At 43.8% G+C, this 18,589-nt stretch overlaps 1 protein-coding gene across 2 annotated transcripts in view; it reads right to left on the reverse strand.

Annotated features, from left to right (window-relative positions):
* Nucleotides 1–18,589, reverse strand: part of ccne2 (cyclin E2) — a 45,071-nt gene that overhangs the window by 23,769 nt on the left and 2,713 nt on the right. Inside the window, exon 3 of one of the 2 annotated variants that reach the window (XM_043688042.2) lies at nucleotides 623–688. The exons of the other annotated variant lie outside the window; for it this stretch is intronic. The gene's annotated coding sequence lies outside the window, so the exon portion shown is untranslated. The remainder of the gene's footprint in view (nucleotides 1–622; nucleotides 689–18,589) is intronic. 2 annotated transcript variants of the gene reach the window in all.

The following is an 18,589-nucleotide window of genomic DNA, read 5'->3' on the forward strand; positions in this document are numbered from 1 at the left end:
CCGCGCATTTCAAGTGTATTTTACATGCAACGTGTAAATATTATTTTAAAATACTCCTGAAATCACCGGACTCAACTTCATCTGTCGCAATCAGGAAAAGTTTTTTAACCAGAACATCCGACATTAAAGGAGAAGTTTCAGTTCAAGGAGTTGCCCCATAATTTTAAAAGTTCTACTGAGAAACGCCTTTTTTTTAAAAAGTTTCATTCGGATACCCGCCTTCCGGTGCTTAGAAGCAGCCTGGGAATAAAGTTCTTTCTGAATGGAACCTCATCGGCATCAGGAAGAGACACAATGGATTACAAGCAGCCGTCAACGGGAACTTTCACGTGGAGCTTCACAAAGCAAGGTGTATTCCATAGACAAACCCATAGAATCATGTATTCTGCATAGAAACAGGTCAACAAGAAAAAAAACCTCACAGATACCCAAAAATGAATGACCACTGATGCTGCAAATGTGAAAAAAAAAGCTGGAAATACTAAGCAGAGCAGACAGTGCCAACGAGGAATAAACTATTGATTTAAAATATATATTTGCTTATAGGATATGGGCATCGCTGGCTATAGGTCAACATAAATTGTCTTCCCTAATTGTCCTGGAGAAGGTGGCGGTGAGTTACCTTCTTTAACCACTGTAGTCCAGAGATATATCCACAGAAGGGAGTTCCAGGAATTTGGCCCAGCAACTGTAAAAGAGAGGAGAAAGTGAGGACTGCAGATGCTGGAGATCAGAGCTGAAAATGTGTTGCTGGAAAAGCAGGTCAGGCGGCATCCAAGGAACAGGAGAATCGATGTTTCAGGCATAAGCCCTTCTTCAGGAATGAGGAAAGTGTGTCCAGCAGGCTAAGATAAAAGGTAGGGAGGAGGGACTTGGGGGAGGGGCGTTGGAATTGCGATAGGTGGAGGGAGGTCAAGGTGAGGGTGATAGGCCGAAGTGGGGTGGGGGCGGAGAGGTCAGTAAGAAGATTGCAGGTTAGGAAGGCGGTGCTGAGTTCGAGGGATTTGACTGAGACAAGGTGGGGGGAGGGGAAATGAGGAAACTGGAGAAATCTGAGTTCATCCCTTGTGGTTGGAGGGTTCCCAGGCAGAAGATGAGGCGCTCTTCCTCCAACCGTCGCGTTGCCATGGTCTGGCGATGGAGGAGTCCAAGGACCTGCATGTCCTTGGTGGAGTGGGAGGGGGAGTTAAAGTGTTGGGCTACGGGGTGGTTGGGTTGGTTGGTCCGGGTGTCCCAGAGGTGTTCTCTGAAACGTTCCGCAAGTAGGCGGCCTGTCTCCCCAATATAGAGGAGGCCACATCGGGTGCAGCGGATGCAATAGATGATGTGTGTGGAGGTGCAGGTGAATTTGTGGCGGATATGGAAGTGTCCCTTGGGGCCTTGGAGGGAAGTAAGGGGGGAGGTGTGGGCGCAAGTTTTGCATTTCTTGCGGTTGCAGGGGAAGGTGCCGGGAGTGGAGGTTGGGTTGGTGGGGGGTGTGGACCTGACGAGGGAGTCACGGAGGGAGTGGTCTTTTCGGAACGCTGATAGGGGAGGGGAGGGAAGCTGTTCAGGGTGAGGACCAGTTCAGTCAGTCGAAGGAGGGTGTCGGTGGAAGGGTACTCGTTGGTACGGTGGGAAAGGAAGAGCCCCGCCCCTCCAACCGCCACCAGGACAGAACCCCACTGGTCCTCACCTACCACCCCACCAACCTTCATGTACAACGGATCATCCGCCGTCATTTGCGCCACCTCCAAACGGACCCCACCACCAGGGATATATTTCCCTCCCCTCCCCTATCAGCGTTCCGAAAAGACCACTCCCTCCGTGACTCCCTCGTCAGGTAACACACCCCCCACCAATCCAACCTCCACTCCCGGCACCTTCCCCTGCAACCGCAAGAAATGCAAAACTTGCGTCCACACCACCCCCTTACTTCCCTCCAAGGCCCCAAGGGACACTTCCATATCCACCACAAATTCACCTGCACCTCCACACACATCATCTATTGCATCCGCTGCACCCGATGTGGCCTCCTCTATATTGGGGAGACAGGCCGCCTACTTGCAGAACGTTTCAGAGAACACCTCTGGGACACCCGGACCAACCAACCCAACCACCCCGTAGCCCAACACTTTAACTCCCCCTCCCACTCCACCAAGGACATGCAGTTCCTTGGACTCCTCCATCGCCAGACCATGGCAACACAACGGTTGGAGGAAGAGCACCACATCTTCTGCCTGGGAACCCTCCAACCACAAGGGATGAACTCAGATTTCTCCAGTTTCCTCATTTCCCCTCCCCCCACCTTGTCTCAGTCAAATCCCTCGAACTCAGCACCGCCTTCCTAACCTGCAATCTTCTTCCTGACCTCTCCGCCCCCACCCCACTCCGGCCTATCACCCTCACCTTGACCTCCCTCCACCTATCGCATTTCCAATGCCCCTCCCCCAAGTCCCTCCTCCCTTCCTTTTATCTTAGCCTGCTGGACACACTTTCCTCATTCCTGAAGAAGGGCTTATGCCCGAAACGTCGATTCTCCTGTTCCTTGGATTATGCCTGACCTGCTGCGCTTTTCCAGCAACACATTTTCAACTGTAAAAGAGATAATAGTTCACTTAACAGAGAACGACTGCTGAATTCTGAAGTGATTTAGGTGTTCTAGATTAGGAATCACAGTAAGTTAACATGCAACTATAGGATGGAATATTATCCTTTATCACTACAGAAATTGAACATAAAAGTAAGGATCTTATGCTTTAGTTATATAGGACATTGATGAGACCACATCTAAAATATTGTGCAGTGTTGGCCTCCGTGTTTGAGGAAGGATGTAAATGTGTTGAAACAAAAACAGGAATTGCTGGAGAAACTGAATGGGTCTGATAGCATCTGTGGGAAGAAAACAAAATTAACATTTCAAGTCTAGTGACTTCATCAGAACATAAATGTTTTGGAGATGGATCAGAGGATGTTTACTAGATTGATACCTGGATGACTGGGCTGTCTTACAAGGAAATATTGGTTAGACTGGGCATGTTTCCATTGGAATTTAGATCAAATAGATGATTTGATTAGAGTTCATGAGATTCTGAAAGGTGTTGACAAGGTTAATGTTGAAAGAATACCTATCCTGTGATAATCTAGAACTAATGGATACTGTTTTAAAATTAGAGGACACCCTTTTAAGACGAGATGAGGGAAACTGTTTTCTTTCATACAGTTGAGAGACTTTGGAACTCTGCCTCAGACAGTAGTGAAGGTGGACTGTTTGAAAATTTTTAAGGTGGAGGTTGTTAGATTCTGGTAAGGCAAGGAAATCAAAGATGATCAGGGATAGATGGGAATGTGCAATTTGGAACACAAACAGATCAGCTATGATCTTATTGAATAGCAGAATAGGCTTGAAGGGCTGAAAGCTATATTCTCTGCTCCCAATTCATATATTTGTATAGTCCCAAGTTAGAGTGATGAGTAAAATGCAGGAGCATTTGTAGGTGGTGGTGTAGGTAAAAACAAGAGATGCTGGAAACCAGAGTCTAGATTAGACTGGTGCTGGAAAAGCACAGCAGGTCAGGCAGGATCCGAGAAGCAGGAAAATAGACGTTTCAGGCAAAAGCCCTTCATTAGGAATCATTGACCCCATTGATCTACTGCTCTTGTCTTTCTGGCTAGTAGAGGCCATGGGTTTGGAAGGTGTTGCCAAAGGGCTTCGGAGAGTTACTGTAGTGCATCTTTTAGATGGCACTGACTTCTGTCATTGTGGTGGAGGAAATGTTAAAGATATTAATGGAGTGCTAATCAAGTGGGCTACTTTGTCGCAGGATAGTGTTGAGCTTCATACGTGTAGTTGAAGCTGCACTCATCCTAACAAGTAAAATATACTCCACCACACTCCTGACATGTGCCTTGTAGATTTTGGACAAACTTTGAAGGGTCAGGAGGTGAGACACTCAAGTCATAAGTTCCAGACACTGACTCAGTCTTGCAACCTCTGTACTTAAATGGCTGAAGCATATTCAGTTCACTGGTGATTGGTATTGGGAGATTCAGTAATAGATTTGCCTTCAAATGTGAAATGGAGATGGTTAGATTTCCTCGTGATGGGGATTGTCATTGCCTAGCAATTTTATGGTGTGAATGTCACTTAATGCTCATCAGTCTAAGCCTAGTTGTTTTCCAGGCCTTACTGCATTTGAATGCAACTATTTTCACACCTGAGAATTTATGAATGGTGCTGAATATTGTATAATAATCACCAAGATATCCTTAGTTAGAGGGAAGATCATTCATGAAACAGCTGACAATTGTTGGGCCTAGAAATATTAGCCTCAGGAGCTGCTGCTGCCGTGTCCTGGGATTGAAATGACGGATTTCCAACAAACACAACCATCTTCCTTTGTGCTAGGAATGACTCCAACCAGCAGGAAGTTTATCCCCAATTCCCATTACTTTAAATTTTGATGTAGACTCTTGATGCGACACTCAGTTAAATGCGTTGACCTCTGGAGTTTAATTCTTATGCTCATATTGGACTAAAGCTGTAATGAGGTCAGGAGCTGAGCAGCCTAGTTGAAGCCATATCTGAACAAGTGTACAAGTCATTGCTGAGTAAATGTCACTTGATTACACTATGAACAACTCCTCCATCACTTTCCTGGTTATCAATATTAGACTGATGGGGAATAATTGGCCAGATTCGATCTCTTCCTTTTTGTTGTCAGGACATACCTGGGCAATTTTCCACTTTGCTGTTTAGATAACACTGTTATAGCTGGATTGGGACAACTTGACTAGAGGTGTTGCACATTCTGGAGCACAGGTATTCTGTACTATTATCAGAATTTCAAACTGGGCGTAGATAAATTATTGATAAGCAAGGGGGTATTTATGGGAGATAATCTGGAGTGTGCAGTATATAGTTCAGCCACGATCATATTGAATGGAAGAGCAGGTACAAAAGGCAAAGTAGCTTTTTCCTGCTCCTCATTCGTATTTTCAATGGACTAAATCGGCTGCAAATCAAATGTTGGAAAATTGGTGAGGTGAATGGCTTGTTTTTCAGCTGGTGAAGATACAATGCCAAGTGGCCTCATTTTGTGCTGCAAATGCTTTATGATTCTATTCTGTGAAATGTTGGCAGGGCCAATATTCTTTGCTGTATCCAACCCATTCAGCCATTTCCTTGATAACACATGGAATGAATCAAATTGGCTGAAGGATGGCATCATTGATGTTGAGTTCTTAGCAGTTCAAAATGGGCCATTCAACCGTTAACAATGTGGGCCATGGCAAGAGAAGTGGAAAAATGGGTGACATTGCCAGCAGGGACCTTCCTGATGTGAGATCAAAAAATCCCATTTTCTATCCAAGTGTTGGATGGCAAAACAACATTCTCACTCATGAGCAGAGACCAGTATCACCCTCATTGCTACCCAATCTCACCTCATTACAATGCATTGTCAGGCTGGATGGAAACCAGATTCTGTGAGGTCCCGACATAAAAGTTTGAGAGGATATATGGGCAACAAGCTTGTGGCTTGTACCTCCAGACCTCCATCTAGGACACCTGATACCAACCTGTCAGGGTGCATTCCATGGACGGTTACTGCACTTCACCACATCATCATCGTTTTTCTCCGATTCACTCAATGCTGCACTGTGGAGCACACCAGCTCCCTCATTTCAATGATGCTGGAGGACAGTTCATGGACAGACAGGAGCACCCAGTTCATGGTGTTGCCTAGCATTCCTCTCAGGGCTTTTCACCTGTTTTCTGAATACTCACTTATTTTGTACCTAGTTGATGCTCACAGCATTCCTGCATTGCCTTGATGTTGGGTGTTTTGCCTCCTCAGCTATATGTCAAAGGCTCACTCTACTTCTGTTTTGTCTTGCTGTTTAGCGTAGACATAAAATCCAAGAGCTTATCATAGTTGTCATTCATTAAGGAGGTGGAACATGTTGCTATGCAGTACATATTCTATCCATTTCATACCTACAGGATGCGCCAGCACAGCAACCATATTAACGTGTGCATCAACCAAATGGTCATATCCTAAAGTCAAATTGACAAATCCTCAATCATGTCAAAGGGAGCCGCAACTAATCAGGGTTCCCAATGCACTTAGGATCAGGAGATCCATCTCACTACAGTCCAGGGAATGAGCCACTGTTAGTCCTGCAGGTCCAATGTAAGCAGTCAGATGATTTGCAGTAAGTTAATCAGAGTGGTCAGAGTTCTAGTTAGTTATTAGTAAGAACTGTCCATCCACACTGCTGGGGAGAGTGTACAGTGTGGTTTAGCCATGGTGAATGCTGGGGGTTAACAGGATTAAAACTGAGGGATAATACTAGGAGACACTGCTGTTATCGAGAAGTGGGGAGGCTCAGTTTCGGAATTGAAGAGGGAAAAGTTGTCTATGAGAGGAAGGGGTGGTGTGGGATTCCATATTCATCATCACCATTTCCTCAAAGGGGGAGTTTACATCATGGCTGGGACTAAATTGTTGGCACAGGGTTCTGAGAGTAAGGATGAGTGCGCAATGGTAATTCTAGGTGGTGGGAGGGAAAATGCAGAGGATGAATAAGTATTCAGGAAGTGCTGAGGTAAAAAGGGACATGGAGGTTCAGGTAAGTTCCCAATTACCAGGCTGAGCCAGCCACACTGTGCCAAGTGCAACCTCCATTGCCTTGGAGTTCTCTCAACTTTTCAGCGTGAACCACAAATCAGAAATGGCTGTGCACACAAATGCATTGGACAAGGTCAGTGTTTGCTTTCTGCCACAACATGCAGGTTTCATTTTTGATGAATAGAAGGCCCTTCAAGCTGCAATTGCATCAGCCATTCACTTGTAGAGTACAACCAAAGTCATTCTATCCTGGTGAGCACAAAGCTGATAACTGTATTAAACTTTTCTGCAATTAACTCATTTCAAGGAGCCACTGGGGGCTTGCATAGCATTTTCGACCCTTCACCTACAATGTTCCAAGGCTGCTAGTGAAGTAATTTGTAGCAGATCATCTTTCCTTTCCCCATGACAAGTTTAGATTTGGGCAATAGATCTTGACAATATAAATGTGACCATGGCTGATGACTCTGTTACATAAATTTCCCGACTGAAACCAAGTGCAGATACAATGTAGCCCATTCTTCAACTGGTATTGTGGATAACAGGCTTCTTGAGGATGAGGTGCCAGTACTTGTTGGTCTCTCAGTACACTCCAAGCAGAGTGTGCGACATAGTCCTACCATGATGTGCTCTGCATAACTGGAGAAGGCAAAGGGGAGATGTGATGAGAGGCACACGAGCTGCAGAGCAGGACTAGTCTTCTGAAGAGGAAGTTGAGGATATTGACAGGAGGAACATCACCTTTTGCATGATGTAGCAACAAATACTGTATCATTCTAAATCAAACGTGTGGTACAATGGCTGGGTGGTTAGCACTGCTGTCTCACATTGCTAGGCATCTGGATTCAATCCCAGCCTTGGATGGCTGTCTGTGTGGAATTTGCGCATCTTCCCACAGTCCAAAGATATGTAGATTCAGTGGATTGGCCATGCTAAATTGCCCTGTAGTGTCTAGGAATATTCAGATTAGCTGGGTTAGCAATGGTAAATGCGGGGTTTCAGAGATGGGATGGAACGCTGCGTCTAGGTGGCATATTCTTTGGACAGTAAACTCAGGAATAGTGGGCCAAATGGTCTCTTTCCGCTCTGTAGGAATTTTGCTATTCCAACAGAATTTAATTGATAACCACTTGCTGTAGATGAAAGCAATAATCTTTCAATGATCCTAAAGTTGTTGGTATTTGAAAGGCAAGAAGTCAATTTCTGCTCCAATATGCAAATGCAGTTTCTGTTTGAAAGCTTTCAGCATGTAATGATCTCACATTGAACAAAGGAGCTGGACAACAGTGGACACGGAGGGAAGACTGTGCAGTTATTTAGAGAGTGATGTAAGATGGAATGTGGGTCAGGACAGGTAAGCGGTGTGGCTTAGTGCTTAAACAGCAAGTGGTATTACCAATGTGCAGTTGCAGGTGACACAACCGACAAATTCCAGTCACTCATTAATTCTATTTTCCCTACACTGATGGTTCTCTAACTCATCATCTTCGGAATTCTCAGCAACATTAGTGATATGCCCCATCGAGTTATCCTTCACCATCTCAGTGTTCGACAAACTGCCTTAGAAACTTCATCCCTTTGGCCCGAGACACAGTGTGTTCCCTCGGCTTTGCCTCATCATTGGGACTGTGTCTTCAGTTACATTGGTATTTCTCCATAACCTACACTTTAAACCATTTTATCAGCCACATGCCCCTTCCAAAGAGCTTCTGCTCTCCGGGATCACTTTTTCTTTGGGCTCACATGCATTTCTCACCTTGACCCTCAAATGATTCTATTTGTCAAACTCTCAAATCCAGCCAACTCTGGATGTTTCGCATTCACACAGACTGCCGACCTTCTGCTCAGCAATAAATTCTATCTTCGTCTCACCTACTACCTGCTTCACATGTATTCCGTCTGTGGCCAGCTTATCTTCTGCCAGCGAGGCAGCATGAGGAGATGGAGAAGTCCGATGTTTTGGGTACAACCCTTCTTCAGGAATGGAGGTGGGGTTAGGGGAAGTTGCAGATAAAGTGGTGGTGGGGGCGGAGTGGTGAGGTGGTGATAGGTGAGTACAGGTGGTAGGTACAACCTGGTAGGTCGATAGGAGGAATGAATCTGGTTGGTAACTGGAAGGAGGCGTCAGTCTGAGAGATGGGAGGGAGGTGGAAAGGGAGTCAGGGGATGGGTGGGAAGGTTATTTGAAATTGGAGAACTCAATGTTCAGTCCTCCAGGCTGTAGGCTGCCCAAGCAGAAGATGAGGTGTTGTTCCTCATCTGTAGTCTGATTCACTGTGCAATGGAGGAGGCCGAGGATGGACATGTTGGAGAGGAGGTGGGAAGAGGAATTGAAATGGGCGGTGACCAGGAGGTCAGGCTTACCTTTACGGGCCCGGCTGAGATGATCGACGAAACATGGCCTTACTTTACATTTGGTATCATCGATGTAGAGAAGATCACATCGGGAGCACAGGATACAGTGAACTAGGTTTGATGAGAGGCATGCGAACCTCTGTCTCACCTGGAAGGACTGTATGGGGTCCCGGATGAAGGTGAGGGAACTGGTGTGCTGGCAGATAAATCCTCCCCTTAAGCTGCCACCCACTCCATATTATTCCTCTATTTCAAAACCAGATTGTGAAAATCATCCTTGTGTATTCTCCACACTCCTTAACCATGGAGTCACAGAGATGTACAGCATGGAAGCAGACCCTTCAGTCCAATCCATCCAAACCGACCAGATATCTCAACCCAAACTAGTCCCACCTGCCAGCACCTGTCCCATATCCCTCCAAACCCTTCCTATTCACATATCCATCCAAATGCCTCTTCAATATTGCAATTGTACTAGCCTCCATCACATCCTCTGGCAGCTCATTCCATACATGTACCACCCTCTGTGTGAAAATGTTGCCCTTACGTCTCTTTTATATCTTTTCCCTCTCACCCTAAACCTATGCCCTCCAGTTCTGGACTCCCCGACCCCAGAGAAAATACTTTGTCTATTTATCCTATCTATGCTTCTCATAATTTTATAAACCTCTATAAGGTCACCCCTCAGCCTCCGACGCTCAAGGGAAAACAGCGCCAGCCTGTTTCAGCCTCTCCCTATTGCTCAAATCCTCCAACCCTGGCAACATCTTTGTAAATCTTTTCTGAACCTTTCAAGTTTTGCAACATCTTTCTGATAGGAAGGAGACCAGAATTTTACACGATATTCCAACAGTGGCCTAACCAATGTCCTGTACAGCCGCAACATGACCTCCCAACTCCTGTACTCAATACTCTGACTAATAGAGGAAAGCATACCAAACGCCTTCTTCACTATCCTATCTAACTGTGACTCCACTTTCAAGGAGCTATGAACCTGCACTCCAAGGTCTCTTTATCATTAAGTGTTTAAGTACTGCTAAGATTTGCTTCCCAAAATGCAGCACCTCGCATTTATCTGAATTAAACTCCATCTGCCACTTCTCAGCCCATTGTCCCATCTGGTCCAGATTCTGTTGTAATCTGAGGTAACCCTCTTCGCTGTCCACTATACCTCCAATTTTGGCGTCATCTGCAAATTTACTAGCTATACCTCTTATGCTCGCATCCAAATCATTTATGTAAATAACAAAAACTAGAGGACTCAGCACCGATCCTTGTGGCACTCCACTGGTCACAGGCCTCCAGTCTGAAAAACAACTCTCCACCACCACCCTCTGTGTTCTACCTTTGAGCCAGTTGTGTATCCAAATGGCTAGTTCTCCCTGTATTTCATGAGATCTAACCTTGCTAATCAGTCTCCCATGGGGAAACATGTCGAGCACCTCACTGAAGTCCATATAGATCAGATCTACCGCTCTGCCCTCATCAAACCTCTTTGTTACTTCCTCAAAAAACTTAATCAAGTTTGTGAGACATGATTTCCCACACACAAAGCCATGTTGACTATCCCTAATCAGTCCTTGCCTTTCCAAATACATTTACATCCCATCCTTCAAGATTCCCTCCAACAACCTGCCCACCACCAACATCAGGCTCACAGGTCTGTAGTGCCCTGGCTTGTCCTTACCACCCTTCTTAAACAGTGGCACCATGTTAGCCAACCTCCAGTCTTCTGGCACCTCACGTGTGACTATCGATGATACAAATATCTCAGCAAGAGGCCCAGCAATCACTTCTCTCGCTTCCCACAGAGTCCTTGGGTACACCTGATCAGGTCCTGGGGATTTATCCACCTTTATGCATTTCAAGACATCCAGCACTTCCTCCTCTGTAATATGGACATTTTGCAAGATGTCACCATCTATTTCCCTACAGTGTATATCTTCCATATCCTTTGCCACAGTAAATACTGATGCAAAATACTTGTTTAGTATCTCCCCCATTTTCTGTGGCTCAACACAAAAGCTGTCTTGCTGATCTTTTGAGGGGCTCTATTCTCTCCCTAGTTACACTTTTGTCCTTAATATATTTGTAAATATTCTTTGGATTCTCCTTAACTCTATCTGCCAAAGCTATCTCATGTCCCCTTTTTGCCCTCCTGACCTCCCTCTTAAGTATACTTCTACTTCCTTTATACTCTTCTAAGGATTCATTCGATCTGTCCTGTCTATACCTGACGTATGCTTCCTTCTTTTTCTTAACCAAACCCTCAATTTCTTTATTCATCCAGCATTCCCTCTACCTACCAGCCTTTCTTTTCACTCTAACAGTATTGTACTTTCTCTGGATTCATGTTATCTCTTTTCTGAAGGCTTCCCATTTTCCAGCCGTCCCTTTACCTGTGAACATCTGCCCCAATCAGCTTTCGAAAGTTCTTGCCTAATACCATCAAAATTGGCCTTTCTCCAATTTAGAACTTCAACTTTTAGATCTCAGGTAGATAGGATAGTGAAGAAGGCGTTTGGAATGCTTTCCTTTATTGGTCAGAGTATTGAGTACAGGAGTTGGGAGGTCATGTTGTGGCTGTACAGGACATTGGTTAGGCCACTGTTGGAATATTGCGTGCAATTCTGGTCTCCTTCCTATTGGAAGGATGTTGTGAAACTTGAAAGGTTCAGAAAAGATTTACAAGGATGTTGCCAGGGTTGGAGGATCTGAGTTACAGGGAGCGGCTGAACAGGCTGGGGCTGTTTTCCCTTGAGCATCGGAGGTTGAAGGGTGACCTTTATAGAGGTTTACAAAATTATGAGGGGCATGGATAGGACAAATAGGCAAAGTATTTTCCCTGGCCTCGGGGAGCCCAGAACTAGAGGGCATAGGTTTAGGGTGAGAGGGGAAAGATATAAAAGAGACCTAAGGGACAACTTTTTCACACAGAGGGTGGTACGTATATGGAATGAGCTGCCACAGGATGTGGTGGAGGCTGGTACAATTGCAACATTTAAGAGGCATTTGGATGGGTATATGAATAGGAAAGGTTCGGAGGGATATGGGCCGGGTGCTGGCAGGTGGGACTAGATTGGGTTGGGATATCTGGTCGGCATGGACGGGTTGGACCGAAGGGTCTGTTTCCATGCTGTACATCTCTATGACTCTATCTGGTCTATCCTTTTCCATCATTATTTTAAATCTAATAGAATTATGGTCGCTGGCCCCAAAGTGCTCCCACACTGACACCTCAGCCCCCTGCCCTGCCTTATTTTCCAAGCGTAGGTCAAGTTTTGCACCTTCTCTGGTAGGTACATCCACATACTGACTCAGAAAATTGTCTTGTACACACTTAACAAATTCCTCTCCATCTGATCCTTAACACTACGGTACTCCCAGTCTATGTTTAAAAAGTTAAAATCCCCGACCATAACCACCCTATTATTCTTACAGATAGCTGAGATCTCCTTACAAATTTGTTTGTCAATTTCCCTCTGACTATAAGGGGGTCTATAATACAATCCCAATAAGGTGATCATCCCTTTCTTATTTCTCAGTTCCGCCCAAATAACTTCCCCGGATGTATTTCCAGGAATATCCTCCCTCAGCACAGTTGTAATGCTATCCCTTATCAAAAATACCACACAGCCCTCCTCTCTCACCTCCCTTTCTATCCTTCCTGTAGCATTCGTATCCTTGAACATTAAGCTGCCAGTCCTGCCCATCCCTGAGCCATGTTTCACTAATTGCTATGATATCCAGTCCCATGTTCCTAACCATGCCCTGAGTTCATCTGCCTTCTCTGTTAGGCCCATCAACAGGGAAACTTGGCATTGAGTAAATAACAAAAGCTTTGGGCCTTCAGTCCAATACAGACCATTAGCTGAGTTACTCATTGAAGCTTTTTATTCTGAACTATGCTGTTTTTAGGCATGGCAAATTGTAATAATTGAATAGGGAGTCAACACAACCAGCTGACCAATGACTGCAGAGAGGTTTTCCAGAGATGAGTGCAGTGGCCATCGCTAAGGAGATGGTGCTGCTGAAGCTGAACGGTCTGACGGTGGAACCTAGATCAGGTAGACTATGTTCCAGAGTTCCAAAGGACAGAACTCAGGAGATTGTACAGGCATTGGTGGTGATCTTTCAGGAACTACAGGAGTCAGGAAGGATGTCAGAGTATTCAAAAATGGCTAATATAACACCTGTGTTAAAGAAGGGATGGAGGCAGAAGATAGGAAACCATAGGCCAGTTAGCCTGACCTTGGTTGTTGGTAAAATTTTAGAGTTCACTATTAAGGATAAGATTGCTGAGTACTTGGAAATGCAAGGTAAAATAGGGCTGTGTCAGAATGGCTTCATCAGTGTCATGCCTGACAAATCTGTTAGGATCTTTTGAGGAGGGAGTGAGCAAATTAGACTGAGGAGAGCCGGTGCTGTGACCTATTTGGATTTCCAGAAGGCTTTTGACAAGGCGCCATACAGGAGGCTGCTAAATAAGGTAACAGCACATGGTGTTGGGGCAAAATATGGCATGGTTGGAGGTTTGGCTGATAGACAAAGGGAATAGAGTAGGGATAAGGTGGTGTTTTTCAGAATGGCAGCTGGTCACCAGTGAAGTTCCACAGAGGTCAGTGTTGGGACTACAACTATTCATGTTGTACATTAACAATCTAGACAAAGGAACTGAGGACATTATTGCTAAGTTTGCGATGATACAAAGATAGATGGAGGGATGGGTAGTGTTGAGGAGGCAGGGAGGCTGCAGAAGAACTTGAACAAGCTAAGAGAGTGGGCAAAGAATTGGCAGGTGGAATATAATGTGGCAATATAATTTTGGAATGTGTGCACTGATGCACTTTTGGTTGGAAGAATAGTGGCATAGTCGAAGTTCTAAATGGGAAAGGCTTTGGAAATCTGAAGCACAAAGGCACTTGGAAGTTTTATTCAGGATTTTCTTAAGGTTACCATGCAGGCTCAGTTGGCAGTTAGGAAAGTAAATTCAATGTTAACATTCATTTCAAGAGGGATAGAATACAAGAGCAGGGATGTACTACTAAATAAGACCATAAGACATAGGAGAAAGTGAGGACTGCAGATGCTGGAGTAAAATCAGAGTCAAAGAGTGTGGTGCTGGAAAAGCACAGCCAGTCAGGGTCAGCCTCATTCCTGATGAAGGGCTTATGCCTGAAATGTCAACTCTCCTACTCCTCGGATGCTGCCTGACAGGCTGTGCTTTTCCAACACCAAACTCTTCAACATAAAACATAGGAGCAGAAATTAGGCCATTTGGCCCATCTGGCCATTCAATCATGGCTGTTAAGTTTCTCAACCCCATTCTCCCACATGCTCCCCATAACCTGTGATCCCCTTAACAATCAAGAACCTATCTAACTTTGTCTTCAATATACTCAATGACTAAGCCTCCATAGCCTTTGTGGCAATTAATTCTATAGATTCGCCACTCTCTGGCTGAAAGAGTTTCTCCTTATCTCCATTCTAAAAAGCCTTCCTTTTACTCTAAGCCAATGCCCTCAGGTCCTAGTCTCTCCTATCAAGGAAAGCATCTTTCCAACATCCACTCTGTCCTGGCCATTCAGTATTCTGTAAATTTCAATTAGATCCTCCCCCTCCACTTCCTTTTAAACTCCATCGAGTATAAACCCAGAGTCTTCAAACATTAAGCTTTTCATTCCTGGGACCATTCTCGTGAACCTCCTCTGAACACGCTCCAGGGCCTTCCTGAGACATGGCCAAAAACTGTGCTCAATACTTCAAATTGGGTCTTGAGAGCCTTATAGAACCGCAGAAGTACATCCCTGTTTCAAGTCCTCTCAAAATAAATGCCATCATTGCATTTGCCTTCATAACTACTGACTCAACCTGCAAGTTTACCTTGAGAGAATCCTGGACTATAACTCCCAAGTCTCTTCGTACTTCAGATTTCTGAATTTTCTCCCCATTTAGAAAAGAGTCTATGTTCTATTCCTCCTACCAAAGTGCATGACTTCACACTTTCCCACGGTGTATTCCCCAGCCACTTCTTTTGCCCACTGTCCTCACCTGTCCAAATCCTTCTGCAGCCTCCCCGCCTCCTCAGTACTACTTGTCCCTCCACCTATCTTTGTATTATCTGCAAACTTAGCCAGAATGCCCTCAGATTCTTCATCTAGATCATTAATGTATAAAGTGAAAAGTTGTGATTCCAACACTGACCCTTGCAGAACTCCACTAGTGATCAGCTACCATCCTGAGAAGGACCCTTTTATCTCCACTCTCTACTTTCTGGCAGACAGCCAATCTTCTATCCATGCTAGTACCTTGCCTCTAATAGTGCTTTTATCTTTCTCAGCAGCCTCCTGTGCAAGCAACAAGTCAAAGGCCTGCTGAACGTCCATGTAGATAACATCCATTGGCTCTCCTTTGTCTAACATGCTTGTTACGTCCTCAAATAATTCTAACAGATTTGTCAGGCATGACCTCCCTTTGATAAAACCATGCTGATTTTGCCCTATTTTACCACACACTTCAAAATATTCAGAAATCTTATTCTTCACAATAGACTTCAAAATCTTACCAATACTGAGGTCAGGCTAATCGGCCTGTAATTTCCTGTCTTTTGTCGCACTCCCTTCTTAAACAAGGGTGCCACATTAGCAATTTACAGTCCCCTCAAACCCTCCCTGACTCCAGTGATTCCTAAAACATCACCACCAACCTCTCCAATATCTCTTTAACTATCTCCTTCAAATTCTGGGGTTTAATCCATCTGGTCCAGGTGATTTATGCACTTTCAGTTTTTCTAGCACCTTCTTCTTGGTGATGGCCACTATGGTCACCTCTACCCTCTGACTTCTCTTGACTTTTTGGGATGTTACTCATGTCTTCTACCATGAAGAATGACACAAAGTACAAAGGAACCTCGATTATCCAAAGGACACAGGCTGGCAGTATTTCATTCAGTTAATCAAATGCCAGATAATCAAATGCCAGATAACATAGTTTAGCCAAGCATCAGGACCTTACGATCTTGCCGGATAATCCGATATTCGGATAATCGAATGCCGGATAATCGAGATTCCTCTGTACTAATTCAGTTCCTCCGCTATTTTTTTGTTTCCCATTATTATTTCTCCAGCATCATTTTAAGCAGCCCAATGTCCACCTTTGCCTCTCTTTTACCTTTTATATATCTAAAGAAACTTTTGCAATCTTCTTTTATATTACTGGATAGCTTATCCTCATAATTAATCCTCTCCCTCCTTACTTCTTTTTTAATTGTCTTTTCTTGGCCTTCCCAATCCCCTGAAACTTCAGAATACTGAGATGCCTGCACAGCGTGGACATGGAGAAGATGGTTTCACTACGAGAGACTAAGACCTGAGGGTACAGCCTCAGAGTGAAGGGATGACCCCTTAGAACCAAGCTGAGTAGAAATTTCTTCAGCCAGAGGTTGGGCCTCATTGCCATGGAAGGCTGTGGAGGCCGAGTCATTGGATATATTTAAGACAGAGATAGATAGGTTCTTGATTGTTAAGGGGATCAAAAATGATGGGGAAAAGGTAGAAACACAACCAAGACTGAATGGGGAATGAGCCTTGAAGGAGTGAATGGCCTAATTCTACCCCCTCTATCGTATGGTCTTTGGGTTTAAAAGAATCACGTAGTACATCAAAAACATTATTCACTTAAGCACAAGTGTACTTGCACTTCATTGATTCAGCTGTCACAAGGTCAAAGATCAAAGTAAAAATCCCTCCCCACCAACCCCTATTAAATCACACTCATCCATTTTCCTAACCCATGTTTGCAGTTTGCAAAGTTCTCTGATCAAATACCACCTATAACCTACACTTAAGACTATTTATTAGCGATTAGACTTTGTAGCCTTGATAGACAAAGCTGTCCTTTATTAGAAAATTATATATTGTACAACAAATAATAGGATCTACTCTCTTGATAAAACAATGTATCATCCAATTTATTATAACTAACTCCAGGGGAAATCCACATATTATAAATAGTTCAGAGTACGTTTTATCTTCATTATGGTCCATGCATCACACTGCCTATGTCAGCACACAGGTTCACAATTTTACAATCTCCACACTTCATCTTTATGATTCAAACATCATGTTTAGAAATCAGAAGCATCCAGTCATTTGCACTGAGGGAAATCTATCAATCACATTAGAAATTGAACTAATTTAATTATTCAAATATCTTTCCCAAAACCTAGCTCTCATATTTCCTTCCTGGCAAATTTAAATATCAGACCTCCAAACAACAAAAGCAACAAAAATGTACTGAAAATAGCATATTTTATAACAATATAAATTAACCTGCACATCAATTTTGTTTTAATATTATTCTTCAGAGCTTTTGGCATCTCTGAAAATCTTAGATTTACAATCTCTCCCTTTATAAAGCTTTTCTTTCACCTAGATTCTGGCTCAGACAACACATTCTTTGAACTTTGCTTATGCACATTTTTAGCAATATGGTGTTGGTATTTATTCCATGTATTTTTTTTCTGTGATAAAACAGTCAGGACAACTTGACCAAAGGCCTTTTCATTGAGGCTGATTGCAACACTGGTGCTTTCCTCTCAGAAATCAGATGATTCCCACTCAGAAGCTCTGACTCAACCAAAACACAGTGCGTTCTCCTGCGGTTTGCTGTGTTCCATTGCTTCAAATACATTCAGTCAACCAACACCTTGCTCCAGTTACTGCAATTCCTTAGTAAATCTCCAAACACCATTCATTATCTATTATCCTCTTCATTCTGATTCCCTGGGCTTGGTTTTGGTCACCATTGCTGTTCTAGCAATTTTTCTTCATTTAATTGCTCTTTGAATAGAGTTCTGGAGAGAGTTATTGTGTCACAACAGTGGTTTCCCCACAACTTCAGGTCATTCAATGTTTATAATAAGAATAATTCATAATTTCCTACTGTAAAGAAAGGTTCTAAAAGGAGAACCCGCCATCCATGGCTATCTACAGAAATTAAGGAAAACATCAAAGTTATCATCTGTCAGGTCAGATGATTGAACAAAATGTAAAGAATGGCAGAGAATAGCTAAAAAGTTAATTACAAGAAATAACTTAGACAATGAGAGGAAGCTAGCTGAGAAGGGTTAAAATGAATAACAAGAGTTTCTTTTGGTATTTTGAAAAATACAAAAGAGTAAGTAAAGTGAGTATTGGTCCTCTGAAGAGTGAGAATAAGTGGGTTTATAGTAAATTATAAAGAAAATAACAGATGAAATGAACAAAAATTGTGTTTCTGTCTTCATTATAGAGGATCTAAGACAGTCTCTAAATCAGAAGGTGGAAAGGAAAAAGGAACCTGGTGAAATTAGTCACTTGGGAAGCACTAGTGAGAAAACTAATGGAGCTGGAGTCTGTTGGATCTTCAGGTCCTGGTATACTTACCTTAGTGTCTTAAAAGAGGTGGTTAATGAGGTAGGTTAATTAGTTGTGTCAATTTTTTAAACATTAGTGGGTGGCACAGTGGTTAGCACTGCTGCCTCACAGTGCCAGAGACCCGGGTTCAATTCCCGCCTCAGACGACTGACTGTGTGGAGTTTGCACATTCTCCCCGTGTCTGCGTGGGTTTCCTCCGGGTGCTCC

Source organism: Chiloscyllium plagiosum, unplaced genomic scaffold (assembly GCF_037043375.1).
Source record: "Chiloscyllium plagiosum isolate Xiang-an unplaced genomic scaffold, Cpla_swu_hap1 HiC_scaffold_4, whole genome shotgun sequence".
In the NCBI taxonomy this organism is placed as follows: domain Eukaryota; kingdom Metazoa; phylum Chordata; class Chondrichthyes; order Orectolobiformes; family Hemiscylliidae; genus Chiloscyllium; species Chiloscyllium plagiosum.